Source organism: Protopterus annectens, chromosome 9.part0, assembly GCF_019279795.1.
Source record: "Protopterus annectens isolate FY-2018-M chromosome 9.part0, PAN1.0, whole genome shotgun sequence".
NCBI classification, from domain to species: domain Eukaryota; kingdom Metazoa; phylum Chordata; order Ceratodontiformes; family Protopteridae; genus Protopterus; species Protopterus annectens.
In genome coordinates this window covers 1,701,733,150-1,701,754,332 of record NC_056743.1, presented here as the reverse complement: position 1 = coordinate 1,701,754,332, position 21,183 = coordinate 1,701,733,150, and positions in this window count along the sequence as shown.

The following is a 21,183-nucleotide window of genomic DNA, read 5'->3' as shown; positions in this document are numbered from 1 at the left end:
ATTACCCTCTAATCATTTTTGTTATGCAGCATTATTGAGCCATGGGCAGTGCCATGTCTCAACAGGGGGAATGGTACAGATAGTGAACCAGGTGTTCACTGCATATGGATTTTCAAACTACTCTAAAAAATTTTATTTAGCATGTCAGATTTGCAATCAATATCATGCACAAGGAGCAGTACGGCCCAGTCAAGGGAGTTTCCCCACACCTCCATACCCATTTCACACCATTTGCATGGATTTTATAGAGTTAAATAAATGTGAAAATAAGAAGTGCTGCCTTGTCATTATAGATATGTTCTCGAGGTGGGTGGAAGCTTTTCCAACCAGGAACCCGGATGCAGCTACAGTAGCAAAAATTCTTGTGAAAGAAATTGTTCCTAGGTTTGGCATTCCGGAGAGACTATATAGTGACAACGAAACACACTTTGTAAACCAAACTATACAACAGCTAAGTAAGTTTTTTGGTATTTCTCTAAAAAATCACTGTGCTTATCATCCTCAGTCTGCAGGGTTGGTCAAAAGACATAATGGTATACTTAAAAGTAAACTGAGGAAACTAATGGCTGAAACTGGGAAAACCTGGCTGCACTGTTTACCCCTGGCACTGTTGAACATGAGAACAGTTCCCTCAGCAAAAGGGCTGACCCCATATGAGAAACTGTATGGGAGGGCGTATTGTACACCCCAATGGAAACCTCTCATGCCTTCAGATGAGGAAGCTGATCTTACATTAGCTGAATATATGAAGAAACTGTTAAATTCTAAACATCTGTTGCAGTCTAATTCTGTTTCAGGTTCAGAGCAGACTAAGACGCCGGAAGTAACAGTGATGCCAGGAGACTGGGTGTGGTTCAAAATCGTGAAGAGGAAGAACTGGGCATAACCGAAGTGGGAAGGTCCCTACCAGGTGCTTCTTTCGACACCGACTGCAGTCAAGATTGCAGTACGAGCTTCGTGGATCCATCTGACACACTGCAAGTTAGTGAAGAAATTCGAATTGGGTAAAGATCTTACCTCTCCATCGGGACCCTAAGCACAAAAGTCTGGCTACAAAGGGGGGTCAGATCAATAGGAACTGATCCGTCTCAAACCCAGTGAAGCAATCATCGGTGCTAAGGTCCTATAGGGTAGAGAATAAGATAAAAATACCCAGATTAAGCAACATGATTGCACAAAAGAAAGTTGAACTCCATTCTTTTGGGAAAACAGAAGAAAATAGAACACTAGAACGATAACCTTCTCCACAAAAATATTGTGTGGTAATCTCATTGACTGTTATTGTGGTCATTGTTTTTCTGCTATGGCCATTTCTCTTTTCCGCCAGATTTACTGAACCTATCAAGCGTGCAGCATGGCATCATGCCTTCAACACATATCAGGCTATCAAGTACGCATATGCAGATACCCTTAATGTTTCAAATTTTTGGATCTGTGCAGCTATACCAACTGCACATGGAGGATTACCTTTAATGGCGTCTCCACTAAATGTTACCGAGACATGGACAAGCTTGTTGAACAACACGGCTAATATCACGTCTGCAAATGCGGTCGCCTTACAGCTGTCCCTCCGTCAAAATGGAACTGTGTGTTTTCAAAAACTTGGTAAAACTAGGGTAGAGTGGAGCCATTGTAACAAAACAGTAGTTTATAACTGCACTGCAGGCAATTCGGGTTGTGTGGCAAACTTCTCATCTATAAGAAAACTTGTTAAAAACTCTATAGCTAACTTTGCCCAGGAAATGGAAACTGTCTATTGGAAGATGTTCCGAGGACTACAGGACTTTGGGGATCACTTTGAGTTTATCAACATCACCGTTAAAGTGGAAGATTGCTATTTTGTGTGCGGAAGAAAAGCATATAAATGGCTACCAGGAAAGTGGTCCAGAAGCTGCTTTTTGGGCTACCTAGTTCCAGCTATAAGACACACGTTAACTTTACCTGAAGGAAAAATCCGAAATGTTCGAGAAGTTAAAAAAACCTGCCAATCCAGTAGGCCGAATCGATGCATCATGGATATATCACCATGACCTGGCTCACGTCAGTGACAAAGGACTGTCCCATATGGCTCTCGGTGATGACGTCATATCCTGGGCCGGCATGATACCTCAGTACGGAGCGGTAAAACCGATTTGGGAACTGAGAAAGTTGTCCAAGCTGCTTGAAACATTGAGCAATGCAAACTTTTCCGCCTTGGAATTGGTGACAGATGAACTGACGGCTATGAGAGCAGTAGTGCTTCAAAATTGTATGGCTCTCGATTTCACCCTGGTGGCAAAAGGAGGTACTTGCGCTTTAATCCAAGAGGAATGCTGTTCGTTTATCCCAGACAATGAACACGAAATAGATGACCAAGCCAGGTCAAAATCCTTTAACAGATTTTTTCCAGAGATGGTTTGGGAGATGGGGCAGTGTCCTGATGAATCTGTTGATCGCTATTTGCGTTGGAGCAGCGATATTGATGTTTTGTGGATGCTGCTGCGTCCCCTGCATGCGTGGACTGGTAAAAAGCACTATAGATGCCTCAGTCTCAAAGATTTGTACCAACAAAGTACTGAATATGAAGAACTACTAAAATTGGAGGCGGAAAAATTGTTTACTTGAGCCTAAGCCAAATGACTCTCTGACTGCAAGGCCCTGGATGGAAATGGTCAAGAAATGAAATGGACTTCTTTTAGACTCATTAAACAATAAGAATAAAGTATTAAAGGGGGGGGGGAAATGTACAAATTGTATAGTGTACAATTCTGCACTTAAAGGGTTAAGAGTTAATACATTTATTCTATGTAAAATTTGTAAATACTGGTGGTCTCTGTAAAAGCTGCTGACTCCTGAAAGTCTGTTGTTCTTGCTGTGGAATGTTGAGATAGGGGCCTCACACTAGCAACAGATAAATGTTGTGTCAAGAAGAGACAGTTACAGGACCATTACTCAGAAACTGGGTTTGACAGGGCAAGCCCTGTGGTCAAGCTAAATTCTGAGAGATGTTTTTGTAAGTCAGCAATTATCTGATAAGCACCTGCTGTGTACGTGCAAAGAACTGTATAAAAACAGCAGGCTAAGCTGTTGAAAATCAGACAAACCTTGTACCTACATGCTTTGTCTCCTTGCTGCAAGTAATAAAGGATACCTTGCTGAACCTTACGTGAATTGATCTTTGTATTTTCTTTAACAGCAGTGAAGCACTTCATAGCTGTACTGTGGACACTGTGAGCAGGTTAATGAGGGCCAGCATAGCAAAGTGCCAACTTAGTTCATCATATAAATGGGGAGGAAACAGAACATTGGAAAAACATAAATGGAATAATATGATAAAGTGGATCACATACAAGTGTAACGTGAAGGAAAAATGAATGGTAGGGAAGAAGGGCATGGATGCTTTCTTTTTGGACAGGAGCCCATCTTCCTTTTTGAAGAGGAAGGAGCAAGTGTGTGAAGGGATGAAGGAGTAGAGAAGGCAGGAACAGCAGACAAACATATTGCATTCAGATTTCTTAGTATGGTATTCAGATAAATGGTAATGCTCAAGTTCTTCATTCATTTATAAAAGTCAAACACTTAACTGAAAGTTTGGGAAATGTAGAAAAATGTGTCTGACCAGCAGATCAAGTTACAAGGGAATCATATGGATACCTAAAAGGAGGAAAAAGGGCAGTCAAGAAGTCAGCTGAAAGAACAAAGTGTTGAAGTTCAAACTGAAGGTGGTAGGACGGTAACAATGACAGCTTGGCATTAGGTCTTTTTTGGATAGAAAAAGATGTAACAGTTAAATGAGAAAATGGATAAGATATACACTGAGGTATTCAAGATAAGTGATTCCCTAACAGAATATGTAAAGACAAAAAGGACCAATAAAGTAGAAATGACACTTTTGAGTCACCCAGATGAAGTAGAGGTCCTCAACTTATCTGAAGGAGAAACTATGGTGAAGATACTAGAACTGAAGACAGCCACAGAAGAGTTAGATAAATTCTGATAAATGGAAGATAGGGAAATGAGAAAAAAAAAACTGAGACTAATGAATATTCCCAAAGAATCAGAGGGTACAGATTGCAGATCCTCTTCTCGTATATACTCTGATATCAATTGCTGGTAGGGAACACAGTGTCTGCCCTGCAGTCCAAACATCCTCTAGGCTTCATCCTGTTTTATTACCTTTCCCTCTTGTGTCTAGATCTAGTGATGTCATTGTCCACCTTTGTTTGGCCCTTATTAGTCCAGTCATCGATTATAATTCCCCTTTTTGCATGTATCTGTCCAGACACATGCACCAACTGGAACACCCACAGAGATACCTTACTGAAAGATACAAGGCCAATACCGTGGTTCCTTTGACAGTTTTCTCCAGTAAATTCCAGCCCCCTCTTGCCTATTCTCTGGACCCCTAACTGGTAGTCATCCCTATTGGCAAAATCACCTTTCAATATTCTCATGCTGTATTAGTTCTTAGAATACTTTCTGCCACTTTATAAATGTAATATTCTATATGACTGTTATTCTTAAGGATCTACAGCCAAATCTCACTTTCTCCTTATTTCTTGAATCCCACCCCCTGCTTCATCATCCTCCTTTTCCACTTTGAATTATGACCTTCCACTTGTGTTATGTATATGAACCTTAATTGTGTAGCAGCACAATTAATTAATTAAGTTTTATTTATTTTACATTTGTTTACCGGGAAAGTCTGACTGGGCGGTTACCTATTTTCAACAGAAGCCTGGGGAGAAAAGCTCCACATACAACATTTGACAAAAAAGCTCAACATGCAAGGCTCAAATTCTAAACCTACCACCCTAGAACACCAAAAAGGAAAAAAAACTAAGGGTAATGCTGCTGCTCAATGCCAGAAGTCTCAATCTCAAGATACTTTCCTTCCCTGCCATATTCAACATAGAATGTCTGTGCTGTGCTGAAACCTGGGAAAAGGCTCTTCAAGCACCCCAGCAGCACCCAGGTTTCACTCATATCCTCATCCATATCCCCCAAAATCCGGACAACACCAAGAAAGGAGGAAGTTCATAAAGGAGTCCCACACCATAAAAGGCACCCACACCTCAAGGTTGAGGTAGAGACCATCCAGGTGCAAGGGCCAATTCCAATTAAGACAAGGCAACATGTAGCATGTTACAGGCCACTGTCTCAAACTCATGTTACAGGCTCACCTCTCCTTCTCAGGAACCTCACATGGCCTTCCTGAAAACATCATAGGGATAATCACTAGGTGACTTAGGTGAGATCTAAGGTGACTTCAACTACTCTAGTACACTACTCAAAGCACTCTTCAAGCCAAAAACTCAAACCCAATGATTAAACTCAATCATCCCCCAAATGCACAAAACACACTTGATCCATCATGCAAAGATACATGAAATCATCTTGATCAACATGGATCCAAACCCATCAGATCAAAATGTTCAACACCAATCTCGCTGAGGTCCTCATCCTCCTCTACCTGAAACAACAAAAAGACCACAAACAAAAAAATTTCAAACCATAGAAAACAAAAAAACCACAGTGAAAAACTTCTCAAAAAAAACAGGCCACTTCTAAATTAAGTGTGGTCTCCTTTAAAGCCCAAAGCTCAAATTAGCCAGCACCTACAGGACTGCATGGCTTACAAATGCCCAAACAAAACTAAGACTCTGGTGCATCCCAAACAAAACTAAGACTCTCTGTACCAAGGCAGCCATACAAAAGGCAGACCACAGTCATAAACAAGCTCTACAGAAACAAAGAGAACAACTTAAGGAAAGGAAGCTACTCAAAGTAAAGGCAAGATCCTTTTAAAAATCATTACCTTTGAAAATTAAAAGTAAAAACTAAATCCTCTCATAAAACTTTCCAAAGGCAAATAGCCTTGACTCTAATAAGCCAAGGAAGGGAAAGACAATCTATGTTATTTCTTTAAAATGAAAAACTGAGATATGCTCACCACACTACTGTATGCTCAGGATTTAGTTGAAACCAACCAGTGAATTAAACTCCCCCCACACGTGAGAGATCTATTCATTCTCCCCCCTCCCCCAAAAGGAGATACCCCCTCAGAAAGGAGAGAGGCAAATTCCAAAGGCCAACACAGAATGGATGGGACTGGAGCCGTGGTGCGGCTGTGCCTCACTAACGAAAAAACACCGCATCCCCTGGACGGGTTGGTGTCCCTGTTTCTCATAACATGACCACTCAGCGAGGAGCACTTAAAGGAGCCTCAGTTAATCTTCATCATCCCTGCGATTCCCACAGTGTGAATTGGCGCCTTACGGCGACCTCCACAGACTCTCAGCTTGAGCGGTGCCTTAGCATGACCCATAAATTAAGCACCCATTAGCAGAAGCCAATAATAGATTGCTTAAATTTGTCAGGATCAAAGTGCAACTCAACTTGGTTGACTTGGGGAACTTGCAGAACAGGGAGATCCTTAGTTGAGAAGGCTGTCCAAGGCAACGAGACAGTGACCAAGGCCCTTGGTTGACTTTTGAGACAGTCATCAATACCCCACTCAGGGAAAGGCATACCAATACCTACCATCATAAGAAACCAATACCGATCAAATTGAATGTAACCCTTACATCGAAAGATGTGAGCCGCCTTGAATGTGTGCCCATCACAAGTTCAATGGGTTGCACCAAACTGTCAGACTCAAAGCCTGTCACACAGGGTTCTCTGTTGCGAGTGGTGTCAGGAACTCAACAAAGGACACAAGTGGTTGATGACTGCGGAGTCAGTCCTGGGTCTGGAAAACGATTACTTTTCTGAAGTGCAAACAAGCACAGATCTCCTCGGCTGAGCCGAGCAAAAGATGACTGCTGGTGCCAGAGCCATGGCTCATAGTTAAAGACAGAAAATGACCAGAAGGGCCTCACAGAAAAAGGATAGACAAAATGCAGCGTCAACAGAAAGTCATCAAAACTGAGCACAAAAAAGTCCATATAGGGACCAAAGAAAGGACACCCCTAGGGACCATATGACAGGCAATCCCATACCAGGAGAAAAAGTCATCAGGGATCTGGACTTCCAAGTTGACAATGATCTTTAAGTTTGGGTTTCAATATAAGCCCACCTGATCCCAATACTCTTCACAGATAGATCCTGATCATCACAAATTCCTGCTCTCATCACCCCTTCATAGATCACCTGATGCAGCTACTCATTAGAAAAATGATGAGAGTACAATGCCCGGATCAGGAATGTAAATGCTTATTCAACCAAAAGCAGCTTGAAGAGGCCAAAAAAGTTCATCACCATTAGACAGAAGGTCTCACCCATATGTCTTGACATGCCGCTTGCTCAAGAAAAAGGCCAGCTTCAATTCAGTCTCATACCCATACTTGAACCTTCAATGACCTGTGCCTGACAAATAAGGCCTCCCTAAACCCAAATCCCAGAGAGCATAGTGGGACTGAAAAATATATCCCCAGAGATGCCCACAAGAGCGGAAACTTAAACCCGAAGAGGAAGCAAACCAAGCGTGCTGGTATCGAGAATTCATCCAACAAGGGACTCCCTTGTCTGTGATGTAAAGAGCATGTGAGGACATCAGGCCTAGAGGGCCAGACCAAACTTGGCGAGGACTTTTGGATGAGAAGACTAGAATTTGAAAAGGCATAGGGCAGGCTGCACTAAATAATCATAGGCACAGAAACTATGGGCTATGCAACAACATTTGACATAGATATAGTACAACATTTGTACAATGGTAAGTACAAAAAGAGTTTAGATCAGATATGCAATATATATTAAGTACATCAACAGTGTGCTGAAAACAACATAAAAACATGATATAATAAAAAAGAAAAAAATAGGACACATGTCCTGGTAGGCAATATAGGGCTAACATTTTCAACTGTATTTTTTTTTATACATACAATGAAAGCAAACATGTGACAAAGAAGATAAGATAGGTAGGGGAAAGTACAGTAGAGCAGAGGGTTAATGGGTCATTATGTACTGAAAACATCACTTCTGTGGCTCTGCTCGACAGGGGCACAGGAAATCAACTTTCTTAGGTTGGCGTAAGCCAGGAAACTTTGTTGGCTAGGCTTACTTAGACCCTTGGGCCGATAGCCTAGTACCTACCTTTGAACCTATGAACCTATGAAAAAGGGGTGGTAGAACAGAAGTTGCTTTTAACCTGGACTGTTGCATGAGCAGAGCCATGTATTAGCTAGGTATGTTTTGAGTAGTTTTTTTAAAGTCAGTTAAGTTGGTTGTGGAGCTTGTATTTTGAGGAAGTGTATTCCAGATTTCGGCTACATGACTAGAGTAAAGACAGTCACCTGCATTGTTAATAGCTTTGGTTACATTTAACAGTGACTTAGTGGAGTGTAAAACTCAATGATTAGAATATGGCTCTAGTATGTTTTGGAGTACCACTGTTTTATCTGGATGGTGTACAAGTTTATGAGCCATTGTTAGTTGATTATATAATAAGATGTAAAGAAATGCTAATCAGGAGTGTTGTTTTAGGGATGACAGTGATGTGATCAGTGAGTAGAGTCTGTGGCAAAATTTGGGGTTTTATTGTAACATGCTTCCAATTTCTCTAGGTTTGTTTTCTTAAGGTTAGTGAGTATGGGTAAGGCGTAGCGGAGTGGAGAGAGAAGTTATGTTCTTGCAATGGCTATCTTAGTGCTTATAGGGTAGATATCATTTGCTTCTGTACAGGCTTCCTAGTTTCTTGCATATTTTTTAATAGTTTGAGATATGTGAAGATCAAAGCACATGTTATTATCAATAACAGCACCTAGAAGCTTTGTCTGGGTTGCTGGTGTAATGAGTGTATTATTGGAAGCAGTAATGGTGAAGATGGGGAGGGGGAGTGCGAGTCTAGAAAGTTTGAAGATTATAAGTTTGGTTTTGTTAGGACTGAGTCTGAGTAGTGAGTCAGATAACCCTGTTTCAATTGTACAGAATGCCTTTTGTGTTGAGTCTTGGAGTTCTTGTACAGGGTGGGCAGAATGTATAAGTGTGGAATTGTCTGCAAATTGGATAAGTGAAGCTAGAGGTGTAGCTGTATTAAGGTTATTTGTGAAGATATTGAAAAGAACTGAACCGAAAACAGAACTTCGTGGGACTCTTAGTGTGACAGGAAGTAGAGGGGAGATATCCTGTAACCATATTACCGCTTGCTGGTGACCTACTAGATAGTTTTTGAACTAAGCTAAAGTGGAGGGACTAAGGTTTAGGTTGAAGAGTATAGAAAGTAGTTTGTGGTGGGAGACTGTGTCAAAGGCTTTGGACATATCAAGAAAGACAGATGAGACTATTTTGCCTTTGCTCCTGTATTGATTGATTGGTATTGGTGAAGCTTAAGAGGGCAGTAGAGGTGCTGTGGTTAGGTTTAAATCCATGCTGAGAGTTATCTAGGAGGAAGATGGTTGAGAGGTAGTGCATTAGTTGTGTGAGGGTGCATTTCTTCAAGAATTTTGGAAAGTGGTGATAGAATGACAATGGGTCTATAATATGAGAACTCAGTAGAGTTACTGCCATTATGTAGGGGGGTTATGTGTGCGATTTTCCAGATCTGAGGGGTTTTATGTTTAGCTATGGAGTGATTGATGAGAACTGATACAGGATAGGAAATAGCATCAGCAGCTATTTTGAGATACTCTGCTAATAAGTTGCCAGCTGCTAATTTTGTGGGTTTTATTTTTTTTTAGTAGTTTTTTATGATAGTTGTGGGGACGGGGTGGAAGAAGAAGGTATTTTATTGCCATAATTTTCTGTTGAAGGTACCATTGGTGTAAGGGAGCAGTTATTTTTGGTTAGAGATAGGATGCTGTCAGTGAAATATTTGTTAAATTGCTCTAGAGTGGTACCTAAGTCATTTGGTGTTGGGGGGGGTGGAGTTGATGCTTGAAGAGGTTGTAGGATTGTTTTGATTGCAGAGCAGAATTTTTGTGTTCTTTAATGCTTTAGTTGTAAATTGGTATAGTAATTTTTTTCTGTCTTGTTTTATATGACTTTTGGTTTTGTTCCTTAGCTCTTGATATGCTAGACAATTTGGTTGGGATTTATTTGCGTACCATAGTTCCCAAGCTTTGTCCCTTAGTTTAATAAGTGCTCTTTTTTATAGAAAGCAATGGGGTATAAACTGCCTTTTCTTGGATTGTCCTTGGAAGAGCTAATTTGTTTAAGATATTGAGGAAAGTGTTGTTAAAATATTCTACAGTTGAATCTAGGGGAAGGAAATTTAGTGGAGTCCAGTTATACTGGTTGAGGATGGATATCAGTGTTTGGGAGTTGAAGTTTTTCTTGTTACGGATTTGTCGGTAAATGGCATGTCTAAGAGGATTAGTCCATTGTCTAAGTAGAAAGGTTGGAAAGTGATCACTGAGGCTGTCAGACAACCAGATTATTGAGAGAGTGAGGGTTTATTGGTAAGGGTTCAAACAAGGATGGATTGTTTATTAGATTTTTTATCTATTCATGTGGGGTTTTGGATGATTTGTGTATAGCAATGAAGGTTAATAGAGTTGTTGGGGTTCTGTGAGTTACAGGTGTTCCAGTCTATATTGAAATCATCCATTATAATTGTTTATTGGGAAATAGTTTTTGAGGTCCAGTGGTTGATGTGCTCTGTGGTAGCTAGGTTGTTACCAGGCGGGATACAGGTTACTAGTATGATTAAATGTTTATTGGGGTTTATTTTTAATTTGGTGAATAAGATCTCAGCATTCTTGCAAGCTGGGATGTTGTAGTTTAGAGGTTGTAATGTGAGGTTATTTTTAAATATGATGGCTACTCATCCCCCTACTTTACCTCTTCTGTCTAATCTGAGAATATTATACTCTGGGGGATAATCTCATTGTTATCAATGTGCAGGTTTAGCCAGGTTTCTGTTAGAAGGGCTATATCTGGTGAACAGAGTGAGAGGGTGGCATGAAGTTCCTGTGCCTAATTAATAAGACTTTTAAGGTTTATGTTTATAAGCAACAGATCTGATCCTTTCTGAGGTAGAATTAGTGTATTCTGGGGTTGACTGGTTAAGTTACATTGTGACTGTGAGGTAGTACTGGGGCCTGGGTATGGGTGGATTGTCGCCACTTATTAGTTAAGATGCTATGTTTACAATAATGTTAAGGTATTTAGTTATGGCTTTATTAACTTTAAAGGAGATTTGAGATGAACCACAAGGTGGGAGTATGCTGTAGGTGAGCTGATCAAAGAAAGTGATGGTGAAAATTTCTGGGGAAATTCTAAAGCTTGCAGATATTGTTTTATGTGGGTAGGATGATGTACCATCATGGATAGGTTGAGATATGGTCAGGTCAGAATAAGCAGTTAAGTGGGTAACAAGGGAAAGGATTATCAGTATTGTACTATAGAGGCATAACATTTTATGTTGTGTAGGGATATAAATATTGGGATAGGATGTAGCAAAGGTATTGTTGAATTTTTTTTTATTTTGAAGTTTTATTTTGAAAAAAAAAAACCTGCAAAGATTCTGGCCAGCTATAAACTCAGTCCTTCACCCAGGAAAATCTACTACACCAACACCAAACATCCACAACAATTCCGATAGCATAGCTACCATTTTTAACAAACATTTTAATGAATCTATAATTGCCCTTTCCAAACAGCAAACTCCTACTCCTGATACCACAACAGGCAAGTCTACAACTAGCAATGCCTCATTCTCTTTCTCCCCTGTTCCTACAGCCACTATAAACAAACTACTACAGAAACTAAAACCTGCTACACTTGCCATAGATAACTTACCCAGTGAATACCTCAAAATTGCAGCTGAATCTATAGCCTTCCCAATATCAGTCCTTATAAATAGATCCATTCTCGAAAACAAGGTCCCTCAGCTGTGGAAAATTTCCCATGTAATCCCATTTCATAAAGGGGGACCTTCCACAGAACTGACAAACTTTCAGCCAATTGCTATTCTTTCACCTCTTTCTAAGCTACTTGAAAGGTGTATTTATCTCCAGGTCATAAAATTCTTACTAACAAATAACTTTTTCACAAACACTCAGCATGGGTTTCTCCCATCACATAGTACCACTACATCTCTCTTATCCTTCACTAATACTGTAAACCATCACAGGAATAACAACAACTTTGTATCTGCTGTCTTTCTAGACCTATCAAAAGCTTTTGATACTGTCTCCCATTCCAAACTAATAGATGTACTAAGTGAACTATCCTTCTCACCATCTGCCACAGCATGGTTTCATAGGTTCATAGGTAGGTACTAGGCTATCTGCCCAAGGGCATTTATAAGCCTAGCCAGAATGTGTTGGCTTTCGCCTCCCTTTTAGATTAGTTTCCTGAGACTCTGTCCAGCAGGGCCATTTAAGTGATCCCAGGGGTAAATTTATGATTTCCCATCCACTCGTCAAGATTTCTCTTGAAGAGAGTCAGTTAGGGGCTTTGCCTAACATAGATTGGGATTCTATTCCAGAGCGAGGGAAGTCTCTGGGACAGGAATCTATCCCTCCAGCATGTCCTATTTATTGTTGTGCTGAGGTTTAAATCCCTAGAGTGTGTGGCTCTAAGAGATTTGGTTTTCTTGAGGTGGAGCATGTCCATTAATTCCGGGTTAAACATGGCCTTGTACGTCAGGCAGAGATCACCTCTGAGTAGGCGGTAAGCAACCGAGTAGAGCTGGAGTTTCTTTAGTCGAGCTGCATAGGGCATCTGTTTGAGCCCCACAATCCTCTTGGTGAGGTATGTCTGTGGTCTTTCCAGCTGTTGCAGGTGTAAAGTAAGGTACATCCCAAATGGGGCATTGTACTCTATTATGGGCCTGATGAGCGATGAGTAGAGGGGCACAATGACCTCTCTTGATCTAGATGTGAACCCTTTCGTGATTAGGTGGGCTACATAGAAGGATTTTCTAACCACTTTGGCAATGTGATTATCAAAGGAGAGGTTGCTATCTACTTGGGTCCCCAGATCCCTAATTACATCTTCCGTACTCAGTGGATTACCACCTATGTGGTAGTTCGTAGGCACTTTGTTTTTCCCAAAGGGGATGACTATGCACTTTTTTGCATTTAGCTTGAGGCCATGGTTCTGACACCAGGTATTCGTCTCCGTGAGACCCTTCTGGAGGATGTCTGTGTCAGCCGGAGAGTCAGTTATGGCCCCCAGTTTGCAATCATCTGCAAACTTGGTCAGCCATAGTCCTCCTGTGCTTGCCTGTACCTCAGAGAAGTATATACCGAACAGGAGGGGTCCCAGGACTGAGCCCCGTGGGACGCCACTTGTAACCAGTTTAGAGTCGGACATGGCACCCGCAACTCTGACCATGTGAGTTCTATCCATGAGCCAGTTGGCAACCCATCTCGTGACATAGGGGTTAATGTTCAAGCTGGTAAGCTTGTCTATAATGCCAGAGTGGCGAATGGTGTCGAAGGCCTGTGCGAGGTCCAGGTAGGCTGTGTGGACTACCTTTCCCTCATCTATGGCCTTGGTAACTGTTTCAAAGAAGTCAACTAGGTTAAGGAGGCAAGATCTGCCTTTAACAAAGCCGAATTGGGTAGGGTCCAGTGTCTCAAGGTTCCCAATGTCTCTGTTAATGAGTTCCATGATGATGCGCTCCATAGCTTTGCAGACAAGGCTAGTCAGGCTTATAGGGCGATAGTTCCCAGGATCTGTTGTGGCACCTCCTTGTGGAGCGGGATAGCTGTTGCTGTACACCATTCTTTGGGTACATAGCCTGTGGTAAGGCTGAGTTTGAACAGTGAATTTAGGTGAGGGTTTAGTTCATTTTGGAGCTCGTGTAAGATGCAGCCTGGTATACCATCCAGTCCCATTGATGCTGTGTTTTTGGCTTTGGAAAGGGCTGTTTTCACCTGTGTGTCTGTGATGTCTTGGGCTTTACATTCTTCAGGGATGGACAAGGGCCCTTTTGGGGGTGAGGGGGGGGGGTAAAGTTTGCACTGAACCTGTCAGCCAGGATGTTGGCAATGTCAGTTGGTTCAGTGTATTTTTTGCCATTTGGCACTAGCTCAGAGCAGATCTGAGAGTTGCCACCTAGATTTCTGACATAGCTAAAGAAGGCTTTGTGATTATCTTTGGCAATTTTTCTTTCGAAGCTGGCCTTAGATGATTTTATGAGGGATCGTAGTTTCTTGCTAATACTGATCAGGGATGCCTTCCCTTTTTGGGATTTTGCTCCATCATGTAATAGTTTCCTCCTTCTGTTGTATAGCTTATTTATGGCCGGGGTCCACCAGACTGGTTTCCTCTTTTTGAAGGAGTGAATCTTGGTTTTACTTGGGATGGCTCGATCCATGCATTCCTGTAGGTGCTCATAGAATGCATTTGTAAAGGATTCTGCGGTTTGGGCAGCATTATCCTTTAGCAAGGGGGCTTTGAAACTTTCCACCTCAGTCTTGAGAAGTGTGAAGTTTGCTTTTGAAAAGTTTTTCACAGTGGTTTCCTTGACTGGGGGTGGGGTCGGGATGTGGATGTCCAGTGTGATTAGTTTATGGTCTGATCTTACCAGCAACGGGTTTACCTCTGGTGTGGAACACGGATCCCCCATGTTGGTGATGATCAGGTCCAATATGTTGTCACCTCTTGTGGGAGTGGTGACCAGTTGTTCCAGGGCATTTGAGTTTATAAACTCTAGGAAGCGTTGGGCAAAGGAGTTAGTACTTGAGTAGTTTTCCCAGTCAATGTTTGGGTAGTTGAAATCACCCAATATCATGGTGTTTGGTAGGACCTTCATATTTTCCAATGTTCACAGGAATGCTGAGTGGGGGTCCTGAGACAAGGTGGGTGATCTGTAGCAAGCTACAATCTGAAAAGCAGCTTTGCCCACTGTTAGTTGCAAATGGATGGTCTCCGAGGCCTCGTGCTGTGCCACTAACCTGGAGGTGTGGGTATCCTTGATGAAAATGGATACACCCCCGCCTTTTGTATTTCGGTCCGGGTTCTGGGGCCGAAAGGTATGGTACGAGTTATAGCCTGGTAGTGCTGGGGTGCTCTCTGACGCCTTGAACCAGGTTTCTGTTACTGCACAGATATCAATTCTCTTCATACTGAGGAGTGCCTTGAGTGCATGCATTTTGAGGTTTAGACTTCTGGCAATGAGTAGCATTACCCTCAGTTTTTGGTTTCTTGTGTTGTTTATGGAGGTGGGTTTGTCTTTTGAGCCTTGCCTAAAAAAGGCACTATGGGGGGTGGCAAGAGCCTTAGCCAGTATTCAAAAGCCCAAGGGTGACAGGTGCAAGCCGTCTCTGGTGAAGCAATGTGGCTTGTCGAGCATGTCATCCCAGGCTGACAGACACTGGATCCCTTTTGAATGACAGCAATAGCTTAGCCAATTGTTAAAATTGATCATTTTATCTTTATACTGTGGCATCATTCTTGGTGAGGGCAAGATGCTACTCAGGGTCAGGGTCATACCGGCCTGGGCTACATGATCAGAGAGCTCCTCTATGTCTCTTTTCATGTAGTCCAGGGAGGTACATCTCAGGTCATTCACACCAACATGGACAATGACAGAGTCATATCTGTACCTGTTTTGGAGTGACCTGAGCGCTTGTGTTATGTGGCGGATCCTGGCACCCAACAGGCAGCTTACAGTAACCTTCTCCTTGTTCAGTCTAGTGAGTGGGACGTCAGTGTGCCTGAAAATAGAGTCACCTATTACTAGTGTATTGGGTGTTATTTAGCCTTAAGGGCTGTGATTGCGTGGCACACTGACTTTGTGAAGTATGTGATATGTGGTTGTTGTTGGGGGGGGGTGGAAGTTGCTTGGATATCTGCTTTGGAGGTCTCTGCTGCTTTGGCAAATTTTTGTTTAGAGCCTCCAAGTATGTTTTTGTGTATTTATGTGTGTTGTTTGCTGGTGCAGATATGACTGGTCTATGTGAGACTGGTAGTGTGGCGCAAGTGTTTCCCTTCTCCTCATGACTGGCTGTTCCAGTCTTGGGTTGAGAGAGCTTGGCCTCCAGTTTGGTTGTATAGTTGCATCTTTCACATACATTTGTGTTTGTTGGAAGGAGGAGCGGGTTGTCTGTGTACATGAGACAATTGTAACATTGCCTCAAGATGCCCAGATTCACCAGCTGGACTGGAGAGTACACCTGAAACTGCCCTTTGGACATGCCTGAACAGATAAAGTGAACTGTTTTCCTGATTGTCCGGTAGGGATGAATAGGGAGCCCTGTTCTTCTGTATAGTATAGGAGGGTGTAGTGCTAGCATTTATTAGTGCTTACTAAGAGATTTGAGCAAGTGCTATTTATCTATAATTGCCATATTTATCTGACCGTCAACAGTCTGTTCTATGGCAGGGTGACCTATCTCCATGCCTTCCTTTATCTATTGGTGTCCCCCAAGGATCTCTCTTGGGCCCTCTCCTTTTCTCCCTCTTTACTAATAATCTACACACAGCTACTCCACATGGTTCTATAATATAGTATGCAGATGATTCAACACTTATCTGTGCTGCCACTTCTCTGTCAACTCTTCATTCTCAAACACAGGAATCTTTCACTTCTGTTGAAACATGGTTAGCCAATGCCTATCTAATCCTGAACCCAAACAAAACTAAATTGTTACTCTTCTAACCTAACAAGACATCTAGCTCATGCCCAACATTTAACATAATAGCCAAAGACAATACTGTGATCTCCCTGTCAACCCATACAAAGCTTCTTGGAGTGGAACTAGACAATACCCTAAAATCTGACTTGCATGTCTCCCTAACCATAAAAAAGGGTCTATATTACATGAACGAGCGATCAAAATGTTGAGTACAACATACTCGACACACTTTGACCGCTCGATCATGTCATCGAAACCTAAAAACACTGAAAAATACAAAATCAAAAGATTTTGTTTGTCCCACACCTAATATACAACACACACACACATACAACTGATTCATACTACCCCCTACACACTCACATCACTCAAACACTCAAACACCTACACAAACACACATACTTTTAAAACAAAGTGGGGGGCTGTGCCCCCACACCCCCCTAACTAAATATACCAACTCCGAAATCACTGTACATTGGGGAAAGGGCAATTTCCCGGTAATCGAAAAGCAACTTCTGACACAAGCGATTACCGAAAAATTGCCCTTTCCCCAATGTACAGCGATCTCGGAGTTGGTATATTAAATAAAGCAGTTTCTTATGAAGCCATTCCAAACAGTGTAGCGTGTTTACGTCACACGCTACACTCACTAGGAAGGCTGACCAAAACATTTCGGAACTCCAAATTTCAACATTTGGAGTCTCCGATTACATGAACGTTGATCAAAGTATGTCGAGTATGTTGTACTCGACATTTTGATCGCTTGTTTATGTAATATAGACCCTAAAAAAAGTCCATAATAAACTTGGAAGTCTATATAGTCGCAAAAGGTTCCTGACCACAATGGCCAAAATTACATTAGCACAGACTCATCTACTCTCCACTCTGCTATATGCCTCTCTAATTTTAACTAATCTAAGGAAAACTGACTTATCTAAGCTAGAAGCATGTTATAAAAAATTGCTAAGTTTGCATCTGACTGCCTATATAGAACACATCATTGTACAACTTTAAGGATACTAGACTGACTTGAGCTTCCCAACATTATTCTTTACAACCAACTCTCTCTAACTCACAAAACTGTAACACAACTAACTAGAACCTCTGCACTAGAAAATCTCATCCTTCCTTACAGTTCCAGCAGACCACTTCGCTCTAACAACAAGAACTTACTCATGGTCTCCAAGGCCAACAACACTGAAGGAGAATCTTTATTTTCCAACTATATATCTTGTATATGGAACTCCCTTCCTAACTCCATTTTCTCAATCTCATCCTGTAACCACTTTAAGCCATCACTTAAAACTTATCTAAAAAATAAGTGGCTATGTTCCTGTACTAACCCCTCATGAGTGCTCTGATACATCACAGTATACCCAAAACATATCCAACTTCTCCCCCGGTGTTTAATCCTTTGTTCCTACCGGCCTGTCTTAACCTTATATCTTGAAATAAGTCATACCTACAAATAGTACTAGCTATGTTCAAAGCCTAGGTTTTGTTGTCAAGATGTAACAAATTTGATGTTCTTATGTATACTACATTTTGTTTACTTTATACTTTATTGATTATTGATTATTGTAATCTGTGCATGAAAATTTACTGTTACTCATGGAGCTTTTCTCCCTGGGCCTCTGCTGAAAAAGGACCTCTGTCCAGTCAGACTTTCCCGTAAACAAATGTTAAATAAATAAATAAATAAATAAATAAAATAAAGTATGAGGTCATAGACTGACACTGAAGATGCAAGAGTTTAGAAGTTAGACTAATCGATAAGATGTAGAAGTTATATTAAGTTAGGCTTACTAGTAGGTTGGAAGGGCCAGCGAGTGAAAGAATATGTGAGTTAAAGCTGTGTTTGTTGGTTGGGAGATAGAGTTATATTGTAGAATAGTTAATGGTTGGGTAGTATGATTGGTGACTTAACAGGTATGGTCTATTGATAGGCTGTCTATGTGGAGTGAGAGTGGCCAGACGAAAATAAATGTAGATGTAGTGTGGGTGGGTGGAATTTGGGGCTAGGGTAGGGAAGTGGAGTGAGCCCGAATGGAGTAAGTTGAGCATAGGTCTTTGTTTTGTTGTGCTTCAGTCAGTAAAATACAGGTCAGTCTCCAAATGCTGTTTGTTTAACCTAATTAAAGTATAGCTTATGTTGAGTTTTATCTAACTTAATATCAGACCACAAGCAGGTGTCTTCTCATACAGCAGTTACCTGAGCCTTATAGTGTGAGAAGACCACTACTACTATGGGGAAAATAAAATTAAAAAACAAAAGAATTATTGCTGGAGCTAATTCAGGATTTAGAAATGCTTTGCATCAGACTATTTTTACTGTTTCCAGAGACTAGGAACCGTCTAGTTATGAGCGAAGGAAGGGGGGTCCAAACAGCTTGCCCTGGCTAGTGTGTATGCTACTTCACAGCAGAGATTTTCCATAACTACGCTTTACAACAGAGATTTAACTACACTACCACTTTAAATAAGAGCAGTGACTTGGGTCGGAGATGCACTTTTTTGCCAAGGTGCTCTCTTCGGAGATTGATCTCTTTATAAAGGTTCAGCTATATTGCTAGAGATCAGCATCTAGCGTAAGTGGAGGGAACACTCGCTGTTTCAGTGGGATGTATAGCAAAATTGTAAATAAAAATATGAAAAAATTGTAAATAAAAATATGAAAAAAATATGTGTGAAATATCTCAATCATACAGTTACAGATCACTTAAGAAAGAAAAACAGAGCTTAGTAAATGAAAGGTATGCTTTCTAGTAATTGATAATAAACAGAAAATATCTCAAATACAGTTACAGGACTCCAAAAACAGTGCTGAAAAGCAAGTATTCCAATTCTGCGTTTAATGTTGGAACTGATAATAAATAGCACACTTTTAACAGTAAAGCTGAGGAATGAGCATACAAACTCCATATTTATCAATAAACTGGCCATGATATTGCAAATGCATGTCTCCAAAATTTCTGAGATAGCTTTTTTATCCAATCACTCTAGACTATACAAAAATACTGTTAAGAGAAAAAGTTTTAAAAACATACTGTTATTTGTCTTTTTCCTGTTCTTGCAAAATGAATATGTTATTTGTTGGGATATGCCTATCAAAGATGGGCCTCATCTGTGAACAAAATGCAGCATTGCTTATGAACCTGAATGATATCTGTTTTCTGCATTTCAATATAAAGAGATTTGGTTATAGCTCAGTGAAGCCTGGGATAAGGACGCACGGCCGAGTAAGAGTTAATTTACTGGGGCAGGCTGTGTGCCCTGGAAAATCTTTATAATATATATTTACCATCTCAAAAGTGCTTACTCCTCTCTGTACTTTTCTTTTCTAGACCTAACACCACTCTTAAGTATTCAACTGTGGTACCACCTTTAACATTCTTACAGGTCCGGGTCTGAACTGTCTGCAAACAGCTACAGTTAACTTTGAGTATGTGTCTACCTGTTTGAGCCAATCTTCATTTTCCCCTGGAGAGCACTGTGCTTTGGCTGTAAGCAGCCCCCCCCCCCCACCACCACCACACACATCATCCACTTTCTCTTATTTCCTTCTGTTAACAAATAGTATCCATAACTGGTCAATACTGTGTGTTTGTTAATTTAAACTATGACCACAGTAGCCTACTGATACAAGGTTATCCTGTTTTTCCACATGAGAAATTAAGAAAAGACTTACAGTTTCAGAGCAGTCCTTGGTCAATTGTGATTGTTTCTTAACACATACTTGTCTTGCTTTGTGATTGTTTCCAGCCCTTCATACAAGAACCTAACAGGGTCTCTACCCGCTTCGCTCCTCACCCTGCCCCCTGTTCCCTCCCGCCCCCAGTGGTCCCACCTTTATTGCACTCAAACCCCTCCCATCTTTCCAATAGCCAACCACAGCGCTAACCCAACACTACCTCCTCCATATTCCCTTTACTGTCACACCTCCTCAACTGACATGTACAAGCATACCTTACCTTTGCTCACTGCATGCACTGTCCTTGCATATCTTACATCCTACCAAAGCTCCATCATTCCCCCACTTAACCACTGTACTACTACTCACACCACCACCCATGTCTCACCCATACTCAGCTCCCCTCCCACCAGCTCAAGAACCATCCCTATGCACCCCCCACATATTCTACCAACTATATTACTCAAACGTAAAGCATCCCTACAACTTAACATAGTAACCCTCCCACCATACCTATTACCTCTTAAGATAGCAAGCGTAGATCCCCTGGACTGAAGCAGAATCAGCAACAAAGCCTGTTGCTTTTTGTCACACAACTTTATTGATAACTGCCAGCACCACAAAGTACATCTAGTAAGAATGGTTGGCTTTCATCTGCATTTACAGATTTCTTCAGAACCATTTACCTTAACATGTCACTTCCTTTATATACACAAATTTTTGGCGCAAAGTTAATTACATAATTGTTAAAAACAAAATTAATTAAAACAAAATCACTCAATTGACATTTGTTGTGAATTAATTAAAATACAATAAAAAAGTCACAAAAATATGTATATTAACCACTGTCATAAAATGTACTATATACTAGTACTAAAGTGCTTTTATACAGTGCATGATACATTTCATTATTGGGTCCCTTATACTATCTACCCTATGCTAAAATTTTAAATTAATAAATTCATAATAAATATATATAAA